General features: G+C 39.2%; 1 protein-coding gene across 13 annotated transcripts in view; it reads left to right on the top strand.

Annotated features, from left to right (window-relative positions):
• PKP4 (plakophilin 4) overlaps positions 1-24,570 on the top strand; it is a 228,825-nt gene that overhangs the window by 36,328 nt on the left and 167,927 nt on the right. The window contains exon 2 of one of the 13 annotated variants that reach the window (XM_073883793.1): positions 14,823-14,978. The exons of the other annotated variants lie outside the window; for them this stretch is intronic. The gene's annotated coding sequence lies outside the window, so the exon portion shown is untranslated. The remainder of the gene's footprint in view (positions 1-14,822; positions 14,979-24,570) is intronic. 13 annotated transcript variants of the gene reach the window in all.

The following is a 24,570-nucleotide window of genomic DNA, read 5'->3' as shown; positions in this document are numbered from 1 at the left end:
TCTTCTTTCATTCTCCCATGGGATGATTGAGTGCACTGCTAACATTTTTTGGTCTTTTGGGAAGAAGGGGATGGAATGCAGGGTTGCAAGATTTATTTAAAATAAGTCTGACATTTTCAGTCTTCAGAAAGTAGGCAAATTATTGCCATTATAAAAAATGGATCATTTTCTTTTAAAATTTAGGAAGTTCAAATGATTACTAATGAAGAGGGAAAAGCTGTTTGCACTCAGCATATTTCTCATTATACTTCAACTCAAGATGCTCATCTATTATACTACTTTAGAGAGGCGTTTGCTCTGTTTTCAGCACTCTAGGACAAGAGGGTTTGTATTTTCATTATGTGCATCCTGAAAATCGTTTCACCTCAGCACTCAAATTGTTTTTATAAATTGTGGAGGGGGAAATGAGTTCTGTTTAAAACAAGAAAGGCTTCTTAGTAACAAAAATTGTTAATCTTTATACAATCTTACCTAAAGTTCAGTTGAAATATCAACTGTTCCAAAAATATACTGTGACCTAGGACGTTCCTTGCAATAGTTTGAATAGGTAACTTAAAATATACCTTAGGGAGCGCCTGAGTAGCCAGTTAAGTGGCCAGCTCTGGATTTCAGTTCAGGTCATGGTCTCAGGGTCCTGGGGTCAAACCCTGCCCCCTTCCCCCCTCCCCCAGGAGGGCTCTGTGCTCAGCGAGGAGTCTGCTTGAGGATTCTCTCTCTCTCTCCCTCTGCCCTTCCACCCGCTCACACTCTTGATCTCTCTCCCTAAGATAAATAAATAAATCTTATTAAAAAAATTTTTTTAAATATATACCTTAGTTATTTGAAATCAGATGAAATTATGAACCTGATAAGTGTGAATTGATTAATAACATTAAGGATGATTTGTTTTAGAATAAAATATTTGAACTAGGCAATCACAGATAGTAAAAACACTTCAAAATATCATAGATTACTTTCATTACTCTATTTTTTTAATTTAGATTTTTTAATATGAAATTTTCTAAACCAACTGCAAAGACTTTTTTGAGGTACTAAATATTCTCATTATAGATAAAATGCATTTAATATTTCTTTCAATTTGTAAGTAAACAGTTATGATTTTTTAAAATCAGTAGAAGTTTTAGTTTTGCTGTTTGCTTGTCCATTAAATTTGAGCAAATATTTTAACCACTTTGAACTTGTTTCCTTATCAATGAAGTCAGAATAATTCCTACCTTTAGGGTTTTTGTGGGTTTTTTTTTTTAACTGAAAGAGATGAAATAAATAGTCGTTGTTCTATATTTTTAAAGTTGTTTTAGTAGTAACTACCAAAACAATATGGTATCTTTTTTTTTTCAGACTTACAAAGACTGGAAAGAATGATAGAAGCTTATACAGATGAGGCTCAGTGCGTTGAGCTCATGTTGCTGCCACTCTTCTGGAAAGGAAGTTGGCACTAGGCATCAACAGTAGCCTTCAAAAATCCAAAAAGTACATTTGGTCCATGACTTCTAATGTAGTGAAAGGCAATTATCAATCAAGTGGACAAAGATTGTTTTCTGCTGAGTTGTTTAGAGTATTAAAAACTATAAATCTATTAAGTTAATACATCATATAATAGACTTCTGTGTAGCCATTAAAGGTAGTCATGTGTTTAAAAAAAAGAGATATTTGTATTTTTAACCTTTCATTATGGTAAATGGATATCAGTTTAAACATATTTTTTAAATGACTACAGGACTGGCCAACTTTTGCTGTTCTGTGTTGGGCTACATTTGCATTTATGCATTTTTGAATACCCTTCCTTTTTCCCTTGGCTCTTTGCCTAGTTTAAAGTTCCAAGTTTCCTTCCCTCTTGCCTGCTTTTTCTGCTCCTCTTCAATTTCTTTGCTTTTGCTTGCCCAGTGCTAGATATAAATCACGTGGAGAAAATAAATGCTGGTTGAGAAGTTACTTTCTCTTAAAAAAAAATTCCAATTCTTTAAAGTGTGACTTTAGAAATGGTCTTCTTTCATTTTTACTGGAAACTTCCAGAAAGAGCTTAGGAGACAGGTAGACCTGGGCTTGAATCCAGACTGTCATTTGCTAGGGTATGTGACCTTAGGCAAGTTATTTAATTACTCTGGCTTCTGTATTTTCAACAGTTATGAGCCAGGGATAATGTGTGACTCAGTTTTGTCCTGAAGATTAAATGATACAGTGTTTGTAAAGTGCTCAGTACTATTTGACTTATGGGAAGTATTCAATAGATTGTTGCTGATGTTGCTATTATAACGTTAACTTTTCAGAGATGGAGGCCAGACACCTTATTTCAAATGCTATGTCAGTGTTTAAAATGCCAGTAAACACTACCTATTCGGTGTGTAGTCAACCCCCCCCCAAAAAAACAAAAAAAAACAAATCAACAAAAGTGGGAGGTAGAATGCAAAAGTTCATCTGATGTTTTACATATAAATATTGTATAAACTTAGATATGGAGTGTGGCAGGAAAGGGTCATGGGGAAGGAGAAAAAAGTCTTAACTCACCTAGCTTAAAAAAAAAAAAAAAGCTGATGAATGGATGACTGCCTTGAGGCAATGTGAGGATGGACAAAAAGGGGAGAGGGAGAAGATTCTAAATTGTGCAGCTTTTCACACATTTTTAAATGAATGTGAATGTAAAATTAGAAGGTGTAGATTTGAAATGGATCAAAAAACCTATTCAGATTAAAAAAAACATTTTTACAGTCTTCACTACATTCTCATGATGGATTCTGTATTTTGGTACTTTATTTCAGAGTTTTACTAGTTGATGTTATGAGTTTTACCTAGTGTTCCAGAAATGTTAATTGTGTTGTGAAAAGTAATTTTGTTTCTTGGGCTGCATTTTTTTTGTCAGCATTCATTTAGTGGTAAAAATCCTTGGAAATCTAGTTTCTTATGCTGATGTTGACCATTTAGCCCATCTTCTCCAGGATATTTCTTTAATAATTGGGGATACTCCAGTGTTCAACCATGGAAATAAGTTGGCTGTTCTAGAACTTATTCTGCTCTGCTTTGCTCTTAAATCTACTCCTGCTTTTGTTCCGATAATGCTGTTGCCCCTGTGGCAGCAGTGGGAGGGTTGTAAATGGATTTTTCTTCAGAGGTAGGAGAGTTGAGGGGGGATCCAGTTGTTCTGCCTCTCCTGACCACAGGGCTTCCCACAGCACAGCTGGTGATGGTAACATCATACCTGTGGCTACAGAAAAGAGCAGAGCTTCCTGCCCAGGGATTGAGCCCATGAGGCTAGTGCATTCGTTCAGTGCTCCTGAATCCAAACTAAGTATGAAAGCATAGACAATAAGAACAGTAAAATACCTGACATGAAAGATGCTCTGTAAAGGTGCCTTCAGGGGTCCAAAATAATAATCACTTTAGATTCCCTGCATGTTTGAGCAGTTAATAATGGTGGTTAAGAGAGAAGCCGTTGGAAACTTTGTTTTAAATGCATAAGACCAAATGACCCAGAGGGCTTTTTTTTTTTTTTAATTAGAAAATGGGCCCCTTTTACATCAGCACTGTAGACGTGTATGTTGCCTGAGGATGCATAACTGCCAACGCAAGTAGGCATTGTCCTGGGGGTGGGGGGCGACCCTGAACACAGAGCAGGCCCAGCAGCCTTCCTGCCGAGCAACCTGCCCCATCCCGAACCTTCTATCGGTGAAACATGCTGTTGACCCACCTTGCTCAATTTCTGACCTTGTTCTTAGGAGAAGTTAGTTCTCTTCCACCATGTGAAATAACTTTTGGACCGACCCAAGCTATAGTCCTAACTCATCTCCACTCCTACCCCTCTCAGTATGTATTTAGCCTTGCACCACATCTCTCAACAGAAGGGAGAAGATGAAGTGGACCCTTAGGTTCTTAAGGAAGCATTTTAAAGACACATGGTGGAACTCTGTATAATTTTGTATGCTTTGTACTATACAAAATATAGTTTACACATTGTATATGACAACCTAAGTTAATCTTGTAATGTATGGGGTAGAAGTTTCAAGCTCTACTAGGCAAATTTGGATAGGACCAAAAATTAAAGACTTTAGATATAGTTGTGTCTCTAGCTCTAGAGAAACCATTAACACCACTGAGTTTTGGCTGGATGATTTTTTAAAAGATTGATTTATTTATTTGAGAGAGAGAGGCAGAGGGAGAGGGAGAGGGAAATTTAAGCAGACCCCCCGCAGAGCTTGGAGCTTGATGTGGGGCTCGTCTCACAACCCTGAGATCATGACCTGAGCTGAAACCAAGAGTCCGACACTTAATTGACTATGTCACCCAGGCACCCCTGGTTGGATAATATTTAATACATGTCTTCATTTAAGTTAGAATAGCAGAGTTCGGTGTTCTGATAACTCTAAAGGATAATTGGTCATGTATCCACTGGTCTAAGGGAAAATTTATATTTGTGTAGGTGGCAGAGCAGAGCATCACTGACATAGTTTGAAAGCTCAGTGGCCCGACTTCATGACTTTGTGTTCTAAATCATGCCATTGTCTTAGTACTTGTTCTTCAACCACTTAGTTAGAAATGAGGTCAGTTATTTCTGGAAAAAATTTTTGGTAATACTTGGACCAAGTTAAAAAATGCCCCTGCCCATAGATTTGTCTAGTTTTCTTGAATAAAATGAAGGATATCTGAACATAAAGAGTGTAGAGATTCAGAGTTTAAAGTGCAGGTTGCGTGAATTGATCAAAGTCTCACCTCTCCAGACTTGAATTTGCAATTTATGATTCTATTATTTTACACAGTAATATGTGTCAGAAAGTGAGATGCTAATCTTCCAGAAATGTTAGTACAAATTGTTGCACTAATGCTAGAGAAAGTAGTCATGAAAGTCCTCTTCCATAGTAAGTTGTTGGCACTTGTAGGGATAGTTATAAGGTAATACAGTATGTTTTATATTCATGAATAATCAGGGCAGACTACTTTTGCATGTTTGTTTCCTAATTATTCTATTTTTGGCACTCCCATCATTTCCCTTTCTACTGCAAGAAGTTGGAACTTCCTAACCACAGTGCAGTGCACACACCCATAGCATAGTGGCAGACATGAAGCCCTTAGTAAGTTCATTTGCTTCTGTAGAGAAAGCAGTCATCCTGATAACTGCCAGTAATGACAACCTTGTTGATTATACCAGTCAAGGTCTATTATTAAGCATTCAGAAATTTTATTTTTGCCTTGCAGATATGTTTTTGTTGTTTGATAAACATGCATAATAGTGAAAAATAAAGATGACCCTTTCTTACTTAAACCTGAGTTCATAAAGAAAAGGCACAAAAGGCTTCCCTGTATATAGATATTTTGTTTCCCTGAGCAACAGAAAATGCAGTCCTTATTTAACTTAGCAGCAATGCCATGGAAAAATGTAAGCCTGCAAGTGGTAATGGCCTCCATTTTTTCCCACAGATGTACCTCCAAGTCATAATCTATGGCTTACTTCAACTGTGGAGACTATGATAGTGTGCATGAGATTGAGCCTGCTCTCCCGGGTTATTGGCCTAGAGTCCTCCCCGGGCTATGGAGCTACTCTTGTAAAGTTGGCCAGTTTGGGCCTTGAGCCTGGCTCAGCAAAAGCAACCTGTAGCTGACGAAGCTGTGGTTCCAGATTAGGTCCCTTCTGTTTCTCTGCTGGCCTTCTCCCTCAGAGTGACCCACCAGGTCTGCAAACCTGATATGTCCAAACTGAGAGCCCTTATCATTGGCTCCTCCTTTCGTTTTCTCTAGTTTCAGTAACAGTATCAGACAAAACGGTAGCTCATCCTTTGGTTGTCTCTTTCCCCTGCCCCCATTGTCCAGTCAGCTGTTTTTGTTTGATTGACTTATTTGTATAATATTTCTCAAACCTGTAGTCTCAGCTCAATTCCCACTTTTTTTTTTCTTCCTACTTGAACTGTTAGGATAAGCTCCCAACAGAGCCTCCTGTTCCCTCTTCCAAGCCAGCCTAACTTAGTAGCTAAAGTGGTCTTCCTGAAACATGAAGGTGATGCTATCATTCTCCTGCTTAAATATTTCCACTGGAGCCCTGCTGCCCATCACATAGGGTCAGACTTCTTAGCCTCACCTGCAAGACCAGCAGCCATCCTTGTGTTTCCCAGGATTTATCACTACCTCCCTCCAGGGACCCTGTCATTCAGCTGAACCAGAGTGTTCATCAGATCTATACACATCCTACATTAGGTTGCCCCCGTTCTTTCTGACCATGCACTTCACTCTCCCTTGAATTTTCTTCTTCCCATTTTTTACTCACTGTCCAAGGGCTTTGCACCCTTCAAGGCCCTGCTCAAGTATTTCTTCCACAAAGGTGTTCCTGATTGCTAGCACTCTCCTTCCTCCTGCCTACATGTATGCGTACATACCATTGCCCCTTTATTTATACCTCTTTTAATTACCTCAGATACTTTTTGACATTGTGTTTATAGCCATATGTCGTATTATTTACCTCTGAACTTCATTTCTTTGAGGTTAGAATTAGTTTCTGATTCACTGTTCTATTCTCCATGGTACCAGGCATGGTGCCATACACATCAATAAATGGATCCACAGATCTTGATTTTTAAGATTCCTGCTTATCTGTGTTTTGTTCTCTACAAATTGCCTTTGATATTTGGTAATATTTATAAAATTGTGTAGGAAATAATGTTAAAGAAACTAATCATTGACCATGTATAAGAAAAAGTACCATTCCTTTGTTTTTTAACCATTTTATGAGGATTTTGTGGTAGCATTTATTGTGCTCTATTTATAAGCGGGGAAAGACAGACTTAGAACGAGGATGGAGACATCTCCACCTTTGTAGACTTTGAAGTAAAAATCTATCAGTCACTTTGGTAAGATGTTAAATGCTTTTTTTAATATTTCTAATAGGCCATGGGAGTTTGTGTGTTGGTAAAGAAGTCATAAGGGTTGACTACCATGGGAAATGACTTCCATTCTTCTGTTAATTAGAAAAGGTTTCCTATAAGAGAGAACCTTTTAGACTCTCCAGTATTAGAGGGAAAGAAATTCAGAGGGATGTAGTTATCTGGGAGAGCACATGGACTAGTGTAAAGGTATTTCTATCCTGAGCTCCGATGACAACTGTGCCTTTAGGAGCTATCGTTCAGCAGCTCTGGTCCAGGCAGAATGGATACCAGAGAGCTGTGACAGATTCCAAATCGCAGTGCCCAGCCGCCTCACTTTTACTGGCTACTTAAGGCTGCCTCTAACTAGGAGCCATTTTGTAGAACTGTTGCTCTGTCTGAGACCTCAGAAACCTGGGAAAATGTAGCATGGCTGCTAGACCTGGGCACAGATGGGTTTTAGATTGAACTTGGCGAAGACAACAAGCACCTTCAAAACTCCCTAAGGAAGGGTCCAGGCTCAGGAGCAGTCTGCAAACACTGTACTCCCTGGGGCAGGCTTCCCTACTCTGCTGCACCAGACCCCAGTGCCTCATGGGCTATGTATAGCCTCAAGTGGGCTATTTGATTTCTGAGATGTGTTATTAAAAAAGCTTGCATTACCAATGATAATGTCTCACTTAATAAAGCAAAACAACAAACCCAGTGTTTATTGTTGCCTTGAAACTCTGCCTTTTTGGCTCTTCTAGGTATCCACTGATGTCACTTAAAATGAACCATTTTATTTCTAATTGCTACATGCCAGTTTGGTTTATGTGCTTCTGTTTCTCAGCATTCCACAGATGCCACATTACTCAAAGCTGTGCTTTAGTGCATCTTCACAGATTTCTCCCTCCCTGCCCTACACAGCCTCCCTGCTTGAGGTTCTCATGTAGCAGCTGCTTGCATACCCTGCTGATACCCATCCACAGCGCATGTCCAGCCAACTGAGCTAAATTGGAGTGAGCATGGCTTCAGTGCTAGTGACCTGGCTGTGCTCCAGGACTTTGCCACTCTGTCTTGCCATCTGATACTCTTTTGTTAAAGAGGCAGAGTTAAATACCTGAGTGAGGGCAGAACTAATAGCTCTGTGAAAGGTGTATGATTATCATTTAAGTCTCTCCTAAAATGTGTGGTTTTGATTCATTTTCCTACTGGCTTCTTAGCACATGCACAATATCACCATGCAGATGTAAGATTTTCTCCCCTAAAACAGGGTGTGACCTTGATCTTCCCACATACTTTTCAGTCCTTGGTATTTTTAAGACTACAGGATATCTTGATGTTGGTTCCTGGAAATAAGGCACAGGACACAGGTCCATTAGAATCCAGATTCCTGCCTTGTAGCTTAGGGTCCATCCGAACTCTGGTTCTATTTTTCTGAGATCGGTATCTTCCTATTCCTAGTGTGGGAGCTCCCCAGAAAGCTTTCAGAGAAGCTAGAGCCCAAACTATTGCCCTGGGCTAGAAACCTTAGTTTGAATTCTGTCTCAAGTCCCTTTGAACTTTAAAATTCTATGACAGAATGCCTCCCCTTCAGTTCCTACTTCTGTGCTTTGCCTGCCATCTTACTTGTCCCCAAGTGCCATCTCTTCTGCAGCTGAGGTGCCTTCTGTTTACCCCCCTCACCTGCAGCACTCTCCTTTCTCCCCATTCACCTTCCATGTGGGTCACTGCATTCGCTTCTACCAGACTTCTCTCTGCTCCCTCAGCCCAGCTAGTCTCAGGGCAAACAAAAAGGATTTCCAAGGCACCACTACCCTTTAGAGAAGCACTTGAATGCACTTGGTGAAGTTGGAGACAAAACGTGATTCCCAAAGTTGTGTTAAGTCACATGCTAATACGTGCTGATGGTGATGCAGAAAGTTTGTATGTGGTACAGCGTCTACGGTGTGTTAGAAATAGTTTTTGTAAGAATAAAAGTAGACATTCATAAAAGCAAAGAATAGTACACTCCCCCTGTTTTAAAATAAACTTTTGGCACACATCCTTGAGGCTTTCTGCTCCTCGGTCTGCTATTTATATATTTAAGAATGCCGTGGGAATTCTTGGTAAGAAATGTTAAAGATCTTAGGCCTATCTTCTGCCTCTCTTAGCTTTGCTCTCCACATCTGTTTTGCATAAATCCAGTTAGAACCTCCCCTCATAGGAATTCTTTAGCCTAATTAAAACTTTGAGCCATAACACATGTGAAGGAATTGGAACAGCTCCTGGAAGCGGCACTTGTCAGATGATATAAGCAATCTCCAAATTGTTACCTGGACTTGCTATGCTTCTGATATTTCATAGGTGCATGTCATCTCATGTAGAAGATACGTGGAGAGGAATTTCATTGATGCTGTATCTTTAATTTGTTTCATGTTTAATTGGTAGCGAACTCTAACACTTGAGCTTCAGATGCTCTTGATTGTCCTTTTACCTCTAATTCCTCCTGCTGTGATTCAGAAGTACTGTAGGGCGCCTGGGTGGCTCAGTTGGTTAAGCGACTGCCTTTGGCTCAGGTCATGATCCTGGAGTTCCAGGATCGAGTCCCACGTCCGGCTTCCTGCTCAGCAAGGAGTCTGCTTCTCCCTCTGGCCCTCCCTACTCTCATCCTCTCTCTCTCATTCTCTGTCTCTCAAATAAATAAATAAAATCTCAAAAGTACTGTGATAACTTATAAACAAATGATTCAGTGGCTTTGACTAAGAGGATTTGCTACGAAAATATTCCATAAGTAATTTCATAAAGTATTTTTGTAAAATGAAATTGTTTTCATATAAAATTTTATCAAATATTTCCTGAGTGGGGATGCACTCATAAGTTTTTTAAATTGTGCTTTTAAGACCTTATTGAAATTTTATGTTAAAATTTTGGACAGTCCAAGCATTTTAAACACCTATTTTTTTTTTTAGATTTTATTTATTTATTTGACAGAGGGGAGAGAGAGAGCACACAGGCAGGGGAGTGGCAGGGAGAGGGAGAGGGAAAAGCAGGCTCCCCGCTGAGCGGAGAGCCAGATACGGGGCTCCATTCCAGGACCCTGGGATCACCACCTGAGTCAAAATCAAGGATGCTTAACTGAGTCACCCAGGCACCCCCTAAACACCTCTATTTTTTAATTGAAAATTTTAGCAGCTTAGGGCGCCTGGGTGGCTCAGTTGGTAAAGCATCCTTGATTTTGGCTCAGGTCATGATCTCAGGGTCATGAGATCAAGCGCCCTATAGTGGGTGTGGAGCCTGCTTAAGATTCTCTGTCCCTCTTCTTCTCCCCCTCCCACTCACGAGCACGCGCTCTCTCTTAAAAAAAGAAAGAAAATTTTAGCAGCTGGGCAAAGTTTATACCATTCATTTACTTAGAACAGTTTTTAATTCCAAGCCCAATAAATAATTTTTGAGTTAATTATTGACAATCTGTAAGTTCAGTATTGATCCTATAATTATAATTAAGAAATTGTGTTCCTTAATATTTTTATTGTAAAATTTTCTATAAATATAAACCCAAACTGTATTTTCACCTTTATGTATAGAATAATGAAAACACTGTTTTATTATGTTACCTCTGATTTGTTCTTTTGGCACAGTGATTCTCAACCTTTGATGTGTGTCAGAATCACCTGGAGTGGTTGTGCTGTGCTCTCCTCCCAGAGTGTCTGATTCAGTAGGTCTGGGGCATTGCTGGTCCTGCTGGACTATTCTTTTAGATCCAGTGGTTAGGAATTCTAGCAAATAGTGATCTTTATGATTTTCAAATGTAATGAATGTGAAACATAAGAGAATATAAAAAAGGTAAGAAAGATTTAGCATAGATTTCATGGTTTGTAAAGTTATATTTAAGTTGCCTTTTTTTTTTTTTTTTTGAGGGGTGGGACAGGGAGCGGTGGAGAAAGAATCTCAAGCAGGCTCCACGCCCAGCGTGGAGCCCAACACAGGACTCAGTCTCACGACCCTGAGATCATGACCTGGGCTGAAATCAGGAGTCACTTCCTTAAGTGACTGAGCCACCCAGGCGTCCCTAAGTTGCTTTTTAACCATATTCCCTTTCTTGCTGTTCCCAAGATACTGCATTCCACTTCTTTGGATTTAAATGTTTATAGTGCTGACAGTATGACTGCTATTACTTGGTAAATCACCAAATGTACATTTGCTAGTTTTCTTTGAGAGGTTGCAGCATTGCAGTGACTTTTATGCTGTCAACTTTGCACCAGTATTAGAAAGTGAATATAAATAGGTTTCTACAAAACACATGGCCGAGTACCTGATACTCAATGGATGCTCAGTAAATGTTGGAATGAGCAATGAATGTACAAGCAGCCCCTTTTCTTCCACCATAGCAGAGTTACTCCTTGAAAACTTGGCTGATCCAACTTTGAATATCTGAGAGTTATCTGGTGTGTTGACTTCACCATTTTTGCCATTTTTGCTTCTTATGTTTGTATTCCTGAAGGATGATTATCTCACTGATAATTTAGCCCTTCTACTCGCAAGAGTGGGAGACAAGTTAAACATAAAATTAAGCCCTCACTTTCCTCTTACGTGTTAGTAATACTTATTCGCTGAAATAGGTGGTATTAACTTAAAATTCCTTTGGGGATGATTTGGTTTCATTATTCAAGCTGGCCTTGAGGGTCTTTTAAACATATTTTTAAAAACCTTATTGGCTAATCTGGAATATAAGTGACAGCAAGTTAGATGTTATTTTTGTCTTTCTTCCATATATACAGGAACTTCAGTTCTTTATTCTAACCAAGTTTATTATGATAGTTCCCAAAATATTGAATACATTGAATATCTAATGTTACATTTTCTAATAATTTCACTGCAATTACAGTGATGTTGTTTTAGCTTTGCTTTTTGATGGCTGTCCAGTTGATTATAACAGATTAAGAGTCACTGTAGACAAACTACCTGTTCATACCAGTGTTCACAAAGATGCTTCTTTCACATGAGAAAATGGACAGGAGAGCTTAATAGTGTTTTCAAGTGGAAATTAAGAGAAAGCTCCATTCTTGTCCTAGCTCTGATGCCATAATTTCATAGACTTCATAAAACATTTCCTTTTTTAAAAATTTATTTATTTATTATTTTAGAGAGAGAGAGAGAGAGCACATGCACACACAAACTGGTGGGGGGAGGTGTTGGGGGGTCTGGGAGGGGCAGAGGGAGAGAGAGAATCTCAAGCTAACCCAGTGCTGAGCATGGAACCTGATGTGGGCCTTGATCCCAGGAGCCTGAGATCATAACGAGCTGAAATAAAGAGTTGGATGCTTAACTGACTGAGCCACCCAGGTGCACCTCATAAAACATTTCTGTACTGCTCCTCCTTAGTTCTTGAGGATATTACAAGAGTGAATTAAATAGCTATTTTGAATGGCTGAAGATAGTGGTAAGAAAGATACTCCATAAGCCACACAGATTTAGGAAAACTATGAATTCAGCTGTGGACATGCTGAATTTGAGTGTCTGGAAGGACACACCCTGTTGATGGCCAAGAAACATGAAAATTGAAACTGAGTTCAGGGCTCCAGAATTATATTTTTAGTGGTTAGCCTAGAAGTGATCATCAGAGCCTCAAGATTCCACCCCACTCCCAGAAGTGGATCTACCAAGAAAACCAGACAAACCCTTAGGAACTGCTGGAGCTTAGGAGGAATCAGAAAATTGAACCACAGTCGTTTGACCAGGGCTTCACCGAAAGCCTGGTTCTTCCTCCTGCACCATGTTGCCTGCTGATAGCTGTTGCTTTTGATAAACTAATGAACAGAGTCTCCACACATGTAGCTTATGTTCGTGAGGGAAGATGAGACCGATCAGGTGGTAATAAGTGTTAAGAAAAAGCAGGGTGAGTGGGGCAGGGGGAAGAAGTGAGGGCCATGGGATGACTGGGAGGGGATGGGTCAAGGTCAGGAAGGTCTCAGCTGAAGCAAGTGACTCAGCAGTATGAAGTAAGGGACAGAGAGGTAGAAAGGGAGTGTGCCAGGGCCTGGAACAGCAAGGAGGCAGAAGCAGTTTGAGGGGTAGAATGTTGCTGACCCAGAAGTACAGGTGCAGGGCAGAGGGGCATGAAATGAGGCTGCCAGCCTCTGTGCCAGCCTTAACTTGTGGGGGAGACCTCTGAAATACTCGGGAGGCACATCCTTCAACTGTGAGTGTGAACAGTCCTCATTCTGAAGCATTAAAACATTTGGAAAACAGTAAATCCCAACTTCTCCCTTCAAATCTGTACTGTAAATTTTGAAATCTAAAAAGGTTGTGCAGCATTAAGAAAGTACTTTTGAGTTTGTTGGATGGTAACACACTCATGTTCCTTTTTGGATTGCATTGCTTTGGTTGCACCCTGCAATGAAAGAACCCTGCCTTGAGAACCTGTAGATCCATTAGCCAGACCTCGGGCAGGTTGTGTCCTGGCTCAGAGCCTCCGGTCATCTCTCTGAAGTGCCATCCTTGATAATGGCCTTCTTCAGGGAAGCTGCCTGACCAGCTGTGGCTGAGGAGATGAAGAAGGCCCAGGAAGAGTAGCTCCTGCTTTTATTTTTTTATTATTGGTGTTACTCTTGAGTTTATTTAGAGAAAGGGGTTAAGAAAATAAGGAATTTGGAAAACCACCCAAGTAGATGATCTTCAGGGTCCTTCCTGTTTTAGAGTTCTGTAAAGCTGTTTTTATTAGTCCTCAAGTGTACGTTGCTACCACATAATTTAGCCATAACAATGTTTAGTATCTGTTGGTGATCTCAGGCATTTCTGACAGAAGTGCTTCTTGACTAATCTTGTATTTGGTTAAAGGGCTTCCTTAGTGTTAGTCTCTACTATGTTTAATGGTATTTGTTTTGTGATTATTTCTGAAATCTGAACAAGAATTGACAAAATTATCTGTACAAACTTTATACTTATGTCTATTTTTTCACCTATTTGTAAAATTTTATAAATTAGAATATTATAATTCTCTGAAGAGAATAGGAAAGAAACATTAGAGTGGAACTTTTCCCTATTCCCTCTGACTAAAATGTTTTTATGAACTGTTGCCAAGAAGTTCCTGTAGATACAGTTTCGCCTTGTATACTCTTAGGATGGATGGCCGGCCAACTGCTGGTAAAAAATATTTTGACTAGGGAAGATAAATCAAAAGTGGTTAGTAAAAGAACGGCTAAGTGTTTTCTGAAAGTACCATATTTAGTTAATGGTTATTCTTCGTGGTTGCACTCACTTTTGAAGACATGGTCTTGCCAGGTGTTGCTGCTACTTTGTCTGTCTTGAATGACAATATGGAATTAGAGAAAGTCAGAGGTGAGAAATGGTCAGGTGACTCCCTGGTCAACACAGAGCCTGTTCCATCCAGCCTTAGGCTGTTTTGTACTCCTTTTGCTTTGACGGCCGAGATGACATGCCTGTCACTTGGATGTTTTCATATTTTGTACACTTATCATGATACATATACTTTGCAGTGGTGCAGATATATTGATCCATAAATGATTGGTGTCACATACTGAATCAGAATACATGAATTCAGGTCTAGAAAGAGACCTGTGTATTTCTCAATGTTTCTTTCCGTATGACCACTGGGAAGGTACGAAGACGACTTTATGCTGTTGACGTAGTGGTATTGTTGTGCTGTAATTTCAGTAGCTGCTCATGGCAGCTGTTAGTCGAAAGTAAATTGAAAGCCAGCTGGTTCAGATATCACAGTGGTGAAGATCAACAGAGTACTGTGAAACTGGGACTCAATTATGGCAACAGGAGACTGTCCCAGCTGATTCTCAGATGTGTTTCATCTGACACTCCCAGCTCCATCTCTTGACCACCTTACTCCATTTGAAAAACACTTTCTTCAAGGGATGAATTGCAGGTCTTGGTAGAACAGACTTTGGGCTTCTTGGTGAGTTTACCATTTTTCAGTTCTTGTGTGACCTTCAGATTATTAAAGTTAATGTTAATGTCTTGCTCAAATTTCTTTTGTTTCTTTCACAGATATCAAAAGAGCGGAGGAAATATATATTGTATTAAGCAGTCGATAAGGAAGTGATGTTTAGGGCCGTGGAATTTCTTGGACCACTCCTAGACAAAGCGCTCTACATCTTTATTGCCAATTGAATGCAGGGTAATGTGAGTCCAGTGCTCTCCATGGTGAGCTTTTGTCCATGACTGAAAAATTCCTGGACCCCTCCCCAGTAGTAGATTTTCTCCGCCTCTGCTTACTGTAGCCCTACCACCAGGTGGCCACCGCCTCTCTCCTTTCATAGGTACATGCATTTCCCTACCCAAAAAGTACCTATCCCTTAGACATTCCATCTAAAACATTGAAAACAGAAATAAAGATGCCAGTGAGGGAAAGTTAGAAACCACTTCAAATCCTAGGCACTTCCTAATTCCCACTGACAGTTCTTGCATGTGTTTTGTAATAGTTTACAGTTGATATATAGGTAGAAAATTGATAGTGAGAGGTCGAGCTGCTCTCATAGTAGTAGTAGTGACTCAGAAGAGAGAGTTGTTGGGCTGTAAAATGAGCAGATTGCCTTTTCAGTGTCTTTTTCTACTCCATCAGAGTGGCAGCTTGCTCCGTCTTCATCAAACATTAAATTAAATGTCTAATTTATCATAGTACCTCTGACGTTCAAACTTATATATGTTGCTGTAATCCTTACAAGTTGTGAGGGTATGTACTTCCATTTGGACAGATGGTATTTTTGATACAGCCGCTATAATCCTGCTAGGTTGATTGGACATCAAAATTTTATATTCACACTATTACCTTAATTGTAGAGAGATTCTTGGGTGGCTGTGGAAAGTCGTCTAACATGTGTTCTTCCTTGTACCTCCAAGGTTCTAAATATTTATCAATCATTACTTATTTATACTCTGTAATGCCATACTTTATTGGTGAATATTCCACTTTTCCGAGGGCATTAAGTAGGTTCTCTGCAGTATCTAAGAGAAATATGAGCATATCCCTGTCAACCTGTCAGTGAACTTCAAATCACAGTTTATGATCTTCAGATTAATAAAAGCAAGTCTCCTCCTACCCCCAAAATGAAAATGACAGGAACATGCATCTAGGGCACAATATTTTATTTTATTTTTTTTTAAGATTTTATTTTTTTGACACAGAGAGAGAAATAGTGAGAGAGAGAGAGAGAAGCACAAGCAGGGTGAGCAGCAGGCAGAGGGGGAGGGAGAAGCCAAATTCCCCGCTGAGCAGGGAGCCCGATGCGGGGCTCGATCCCAGGACCCTGGGATCATGACCTGAGCCGAAGGCAGCCACTGAACTGACTGAGCCACCCAGGCTCCCTCTAGGGTACAATATTTTAAACTCAAAATACTTACTTTTTTGAGACTTGGTTATGTCACATTAATTTAGATTCTGAATTTGTGATCAGTTTTTTTTTTAAGATTTTATTTATTTATTTGAGAGAGAGAATGAGAGAGAGAGAGCATGAGAGGGGGGAGGGTCAGAGGGAGAAGCAGACTCCCCGCTGAGCAGGGAGCCCGATGCGGGACTCGATTCCGGGACTCCAGGATCATGACCTGAGCCGAAGGCAGTTGCTCAACCAACTGAGCCACCCAGGCACCCTGTGATCAGTTTGATAGACTGAAGTTACCTTTACATTCTGAATAAATGAAATATTAAGCAAGAAGAAAAAGCTAGATGTAGTTCGTCTTTGAGGTATTCTATCACAGTTTTAGAATCACTAAATGCTGCTATGGATCCATTCATTAAATCAGGGCACAGATACCTATATTTTTAGTGGCAGCAATAAAAAAATATGTTTTTACAATACGGAATAATCCAGTCCTTTCATTTTCCTGCCCATTTAATCTGAACAGGTAATGTTTCACTATATTGAGAAACAATCAAGACTCTGATAACAGCTTTCTGGATTATTGCGGGAATCATAGCACTGATTTATAGGGTCTCATTAAAAGTACACTTTAGTTATACACTAAGATCTGTCCCTGAGAATTTAGAAATACCAAAGTGAGCACATCATGGCTTGGGGTGGGTTACCTCCTGCTAATGGAATGTAGCTTCTTTGAGTTGTGGTTATTTTTCCTAAATTCTTCCTTTAAGGAAGTCAAAACCCTTACCTAAAAAGAAACATGTTACCTAACCAGGAAGAGAGAAAATGAAATCTGATTCTTTTTGACAATTTTGGTGCCCACTACCGAACAAAAGACTTCTTTAAGGAAGTTCTTTGTTCAGGGGTTCTTTGCCTTTGAATAGGAGCCATCCAATATATTGAACATTTTCTACCAAGTGCAGTAGCGTAGCGCCAGTTTCTGTTTTTTTAGCTCCTCACATAGTAAAACCAGTTCTGTCAGCAGGCATAGTATGAAATGCCCCAGCACATGTATTACCTACCAGAGAAAATACAGACATATAAGACAGGATCCTAGTTCCAATACACTTAACTCTAAATAGGTGAAGGGAGCATTTTAAGAACAGATACAAGTGGGTGAAAATGAGCACTGTGTGTTGTTAAGACTCTAACTAGATTAGTTGGACTAGAGGGATGAGTCATCAAAAAAAAAAAAAGGCAATTCCAGAACACATTGAGGAATGCCTTCTTAAGGGTGAGGCACTAACAAAGTATGTGTGTGGAAGGAAGAAATGGTTTGGTGAAGCGGAGTCAGGGAGCTTGATTTACGCTTGCTTATGGAATTAAAAATGACAGAGGTGGAGGGGCTGTGCTCTGGAAGCAGCAGGAAGCCCGGGGCTGGAGCTTTGCTGGGGGTGGGGTGGCGGCTGGAGGGCTGAGTTGAAGGCCTGAATATAGCACCTCACAGAGGGGCTGTGCTGAGAAGGAGCTGCTGCTAGCAAGGATGCCCACAGTTTGGGGACAAGCGGACACAGAGGAGCCCCTTCCAAATTTCACCAAACTTTGGCCTGATTTTGTAGTGATTTGTCCGAATATTTCTGCCCCATTATTCTAAAAGGTCCAGCTCAATTCCTTTTGTCCCTAAGGAGCACCCCGGGGTCAGGAAAGACCTGTGAGCCTCAGTGAGTTGAGGGAGGAGAGAGAGCCCTGAGAGAAATGTAGGGGAGAAGGAACATGCAGAGGTCTTTAAAATCCATGCTGGAGTCCTACTGTGTTACCCGCCCACAGAACCTTTCCTCAAATCCTTTAAATTTAAGGTCTTTATTTTTTTTATACATACTGTAATAAGTTGAACAAAGGTATGCTTTTCAGTTAATTTGAGATACACAATTTGATTTAAATGCTAAAACTTACCAGTACCTCCAAACAAATGTTTGGAAGAAATTAGCAAGTTGGAGAATTTGCTGTAACTTTGAACAATTTAATGTATTATTTATCTGATGAATAACATTTGCTGAGTTAAGTGTGTCACCCAATTGAATTTCCTTCTGGAAATGTGAGAGTAAGATGAGGGAGGTAGACAGACACACTGAAGCCAGTTAGGAAGACATTTTCAAAGTGAAACTTCCACTGTGCAATTTTATTTTTGTCAAAGTTTTCAAACAGAAAACACTTATTTACCTTTCCTGTGACTGAGACACGCCATTTAAATTTTACACATGAAATAGAATATGTAAACACAAGCTAGGCATAATAGATTCCCACTCTGAATCAGTCGCACTGGGTGTTTAAAAAAATCCTAAATAAAGGATATTTAATCATAAAAATGGGTAGGATTAAAGGCAAGAGAAATAGCATGATATGAATTCTAACACACAAAGCACTGTGAATTTTAATGATAGGCTTTATTTAAAACATGTATAAAATAGATGTGATTGCCTAGGTGCTTTCTGGATATCATGTTTGTAGTACTGAACCATGTTATCCTCATTCTTGGTTTAAAATTGTCCTTTAAATGATGAGATGCACTTTTTTTCCCAAGATTTTATTTATTTGAGAGAGAGAGTGAGTGAGCAAGAGAGAGAGAGAAGGAGCAGGGAGTGGGGCAGAGGGAGAGGAAGAAGCAGACTCCCAATGTGGGGCTCCGTCCCAGGACCCTGGGATCATGACATGAGCCCAAGGCAGACGTCCAACTGACTGAGCCAACCGGGCGGCCTGCACTTTTTTTTTTAAAGCAAAATTTTAAAACGGATTATTAGACATAAATGGTATCTCAGAATTAAGGTATGGTTCTGCAAAAGTTGATTTAAACTAATCAATGTTGAAAGAGTCTGGTTTAACATGTATATGTTGGCAATGCAACGCAGACATTGCAAATGCACAGCATTGGTAGAGATTTGTGGAACAGTTGGCATAGAAAACGTTCCTAGGCAGCTCTGTAAGCATGTAGCTGTTTTCATCCTGTTCTAGAGTGACTAACAGATGTATGTTACTCATGGTGACTAACTTTTCTTAAATTTCTGAATCAGAACGAGTAACCACTCAACTGGATTGTTCTCTGGGGAGGACAAATAGTGGTAGAAATGAGGCTTCCCCACAATCACACCACGGAGCTTGGAAGTCACTGCAGTCCTGAGCCTCTCCAGTGTTTTGGTTCTAAGAATGAGGACTAATGTATTAACCAGAGTGCTAATTTATTAATTCATAATTACCAAAATGTCCGTGTTGGACAGACAGACTTCTTTCTCCCTTCTGGCCCTCAAGGTAGCTGTTGGAGTTGTGAACCTAGAGTCCTGTCAAAGGTGAAGAGAGAGTTACCAGAGAGAATCCATTTCAGGACTGTTTCTTTCCCTTTCAGAGAAGATCTCCTATTTTTTACTTCCCCAGACAGAGCCAGAATCTTGGTTTTCCTTTCCTGGGATTCATACCGACTGTTCCCTTCTCCAGTTCTGATGGTAATCACACACGCTGGATCATAATCACATTCTGATTCTGGGCTGGATGTTAAGATCTTTTCCTTGATTATTTTATAAAGTTCTTGAGAAAAACACATTTACTGGTTCTTAGCTTATTTCCGCCCATATCCAATCTTACCCTTATTGATTTTTCTAAATTTCTTCTCCTGGGAGCAGCCCTATCTTCCTTTCCTCTGGATCTTGAGGAGCAGCTCGCTGTCACATCTGAGTGTGCCCTGTGAGGATATTGAAGCCAAGAGGATATAGCGGTACTTGGGCACACCTTGTAGTCTCCTTCAGCAGACCACCTGGACAATGAGAGACAGGGTTTCCTGGGATTATATTTATCATTGTATCCCCAGGGACTTGGCACCTTGAGGAAGGAAGAATGGTTTTTTTCTTACAGGTTCTCCCTGGCATGTTCTTAAGTGCAGTTACTCCGTTCCCCACACTTGCTTTCTAGCTCTTCACTGAACCTTTCAGATGTTTTTCTGTTCTCCCAAGTTGACACCATCTAGTTTTTATTTTACTCTCTTCCATTCCTCCTCATCTGTAATATTGAACTCCAGGTCACATTCCCACCTTCCCTGGGGCAGAGACCTCAGACTCAGTCAAACTGTTTGCTCAACTTTCACCATCATGTGAGGCAGTTCATCCCTTCCCTGCCATCATGGTTCCTTCATCTTCTCATCTCCAGAGTTTTCTCCCTCTCTTTCCCTACCTACTGCCTCCCACCCCAAGGTTAGACCGTTAGCATTCTCGTCTACTTCTCTGTCTTTGCGGTAACTGTCGTCTTCCCTGATGACCCTCCGACGGTGGTATGTTTTATGTGTCTTTACTGTTGCATTCATCACACTGTTTTTATTCCTTTCTTTCCTGCTAGACTGTGAGTTCCTTCAGCATCCTGATGGTTCTGAAACCTGACACTCCCTGCCATGTAAATGTCACTTCAGTGGGAACACAGTATACTGCCATTCTTTCCCTCCGTTTGTTTCATTGGACTGAACAAACTCTGTTGAACACCTACTATGTTTCAGGCACTTTTATTGCTGCTGAGGATACAGTGGTGATACAGATGAAAATAGTCCCTGCTCTCACTGAACCTAGAGTGTATGGTTGAGGGATACAGAACACTGAATTGGAAATTACACTGATGGGCCGTCTGTAATCAACAAAATTCTAGAAACTTTGTAATGGTTGGTATTTTTTCTTGTGCTTTCTTCAAAAAGCTATTTGGAGGTGTTAAGTGTGAAAATGTGTTTGCCTTCTTGGAAACAAAATATAGCATTAAACATACAGAATCTAAACTGAATAAATGAGACTGAAAGACAGCTATCAGTTCTCTAACAAACTTGCTGACAACGGGAACAGAAAGAAAGGATTCTTAGTACATTTATTAATCTCCTGTACTTTATTTTTGATGCCTAAAATTTTCCCTTTTACACTAAATAACTGTTATGAAATTGGAAATCATTAGATGCATCATTGTTTAAATCAGCATTATTATTTTTTTAAAGATTTTATTTATTTGAGAGAGTGAGAGAGAAAGCACGAGCGAGGGGTGGGGCAGAGAGAGAAGGAGAATCAGACTCCCTGCTGAGTCAAAGGCAGATGCTTAACAGACTGAGCCACCCAGGTGCCCCTAAATCAGCATTATTAAAAGTGACTTTGAACATGTATAAAATCAGTATTTTTGATGATACTCTAATTCAAAACTGTCAACTTTTCTTTTTCACCTGTACTTTCAGTTAGACATCTTATAGATTAACATCTGTCCCAAACTAGACACCTTTTAAGCAAATTGTTATATCTCAGACGGAGAGTTGATTTTTCCAACCGAAACACCAGTATGCACTATATATACCTAGCCTTTTCCACATGAGTGTTCATGAGGCGAGCATGAAAAATATAATTAAAACTCACACCTGGCCTGGAGGAGGCCAGGTTCTTTTTCTGGAAAATCATTTATTCCTTAATTTAGAAATTAAGTTTTCCAAGAAATTGTTACCCAACTTACAGCCAAAACACAATTTCATGCTTAATTTTGTTGGCAGGAATCTTTATTGAAAAGAGCTTAAGTTTTTCTTTCCCATTTTCTTAAAAGTACTTAATTATATGTTTTTCTTTTAATAAACTGACATCGCTGGAAAAGCTGGGGAGAGCCCAATTTTAATGTGAAGAATGGAACAATACCTCTTTCTAGCTACATTTGCTCATTAATAATAATGATTATTATATTGTGGAAGTTCTCAAAGTACGTTCCTCAAAATGGTACTAGGTGACCCTCAAAAAGCGTAGGGGTCAAATAAGTGTTCAATACTGAGTAATATGTGATTAAACAGGTTCATTGACTTTAAGATTTCACAAAGTTTTTAAAATGCTCTGTACTGCTGCTGCTTAAACTTGAAGGTTGTGTACAATATGGATCTTATTCACATGAAGATTCTGATTCAGTAGGTCTCGGGTAGGGCCTGAAAATTCTGCATTTCTTACAAGTTCTAAAGTGCTGCCAGTGTAACTGGTCCACAGAATACCCGTTAGATGGGTATTAAGGAGGGCACGTTCTGCATGGAGCACTGGGTGTTACACGCAAACAATGAATCATGGACCACTACATCAAAAACTAATGATGTGTAAGATATGGTGACTAACATAACATAATAAAATAAAATTTAAAAAAATTTTAAAAGTTAATTATTAATTAAAATTTAAAAAAAGAAAACAAGGTTTTTAGGGATCTTCCAGAGGAAACAGGCTCTCTAGTATTTCCCAGATGTACTAATCACAGGAACCTTGTTTTTGATGAACTAGAAGTCATTTGTGGAGCATATTTTTAGAATTTTAAATTTTAAATGGAATTTTTCAAGTGACAAATGAATGTATAATTTAAATAGAAGTCTAATGCAGAACCTCTAAGAAATCTAATACAGAACTAGGTTATTATCAGCTAGACAGTTTAGTATAAATCCCAAGACACTGAAAAATCATTTAGCTAGTCCATGTAAAAAGAAAAATCAATATAATGAACTAAAAAGACAACCACTGCCTAAGATAGCAGGTTGTTACTTTGTTACTAGGTTGTATACTTTTATCTTTAATAGACCTTATAAATATTATTAAATGCCCAAGTCCTTTATTAAACAATTTTACATTATTTTTATTGCCTCTAGTAATTCACTTATAAATTACAATATTTCAAAATCCCCATATGTGCTGTGTTAGTGATTTCATTAGTTTTTAATCTTTGTTAACACTAGCATTTGATATGAAAAACTAATGATAAAAACAAATCTTTTATTTAAACAGCTTGAGATTTGATATGGCTTAGATAGTCTTAATTGCAAATGATATGAAACAGTAGTCTAGGGAGGTTTTTGAGTAATCTATTGAACCTAAAGCAAATTTTTAAATGTAAAAGCTTAATAAAATTAATTAATACATTCTGGTGGGCTTTTCTCCACCTGGGTCCTTCTGCTGCACCTGGTATAGCATCCCCATTTATTCATGCCTTTTGAAACCCTTCTTTGAGCGTCTGCCTTCGTGTTTGAGCTCTTACTGCCTTGTTTATCTCAAGCTGCATTTTATTGTAGTTGCTCTTTTATTTGTCTTTAGACAGTCCCTTTAGACTGTAAATTGGATTGGAGGCCAGGGTCTTATTCATCATTATACTCTCAATAACATCTAGTTTATAGTGTAGTACGTAATAAGTGGAAGATCAATAATGCTTTAAATAAATTATATCTTTATAATTCAGCATGAAAAATATAATTTTTTAATCTTATGATTCTTAAAAATGTAAGCTAATTTTTTTTCCCTATCCTCATTAGTGGTTGTATTAGTTTCACTTGCCTATCATGTAACAAGCCCTCTTAAATCTCGGTGACTCAAACAATGGTTTTTAAATTTCACACAAATCTTGGTTAGTAAGGAGGTTCTTCTGCTGATCTTGCCTGGGCTCACTCAGGTGGCTCCAGTAAGCTGGATACTTAGTCAGGGCAGGACTTTCTAAGATGGCCTGTCTTACATATTCTGAGGTATTGGCCAGAGTGGCTGGGAGTACGGAGCCTCTGTCTACGTGGCATCTTTTAATCCTGAGCTCTTTCACAGCATAGTGATTTCAGGATTCCCAAAGAAGAAGAAGAAGCTCAAGGCCTCTTAGACCTAGCCTCAAGTGTTGCGCACGATCTACATTGGCCACATTTTGTGAGTCCCCAGAGGCCAGCCCCACATTCAAGGGGTGAGCAGTGGGTTCTGCCTCTTCCTGAGGGGACCAGCAAAGGCAGTGCTCACCTGGAGTTACTCTGTATGTATTTCTTACCACTAGGTTAAATTAGAACATCAGTACAATTTTATTTTCTTCAGCTTCTCACCCCTCTCATGTTGATATCATGGGCAGTTTATTTAGACTTTAATTTTCAGTTGTCTGAATTATCTGCTTAGCACTGTTTTTTGTGTCCTGATCCTTCTTCTGTCGTATATGTTATTTGGTTGCAGAACTTCCTTTAAAGATTGTGGAAGCCAAACTCCCCTGAGTCCCAATATGTCTTACATGCTCTTACGTTACGTTTGTGGATTGTGTCTAGATATAGTTCATTTCATTTTGTTCATTTATTGACCCATTTTAAATGATTAGTTTTCAGCTCTGAGAAATTTTTATTTCTTTTAGTATTTCTCTTCTTTTTTTCTCTCTTCCTAGTACTATTACTGGTAAATAATTATAACCCTGAACTAGTCTCTAGTCTCCAAACTTCTTTTATCTTTTTCATCTTTTTTCTTTCTTTTTTTTTTTTAAGTTTCTGAATGATTTAGATCATTCTTATGCAATACATTTTGTTTTTAAGTAATCTTTACATCCACTTGGGACTCAATTCACAATCCCAAGATCAAGAGTCACATGCCCTACAGACTGAGCCAGTCAGGTGCCCTTCTTATGAAATACTCTTAAAA

This window comes from Callorhinus ursinus, unplaced genomic scaffold (assembly GCF_003265705.2).
Source record: "Callorhinus ursinus isolate GAN/ISIS: 27379988/994484 unplaced genomic scaffold, GSC_fseal_2.0 scaffold2, whole genome shotgun sequence".
Classification (NCBI taxonomy): domain Eukaryota; kingdom Metazoa; phylum Chordata; class Mammalia; order Carnivora; family Otariidae; genus Callorhinus; species Callorhinus ursinus.
The sequence above is the reverse complement of the archived record's forward strand: the minus strand, read 5'-3'. Positions and strand labels throughout refer to the sequence as shown.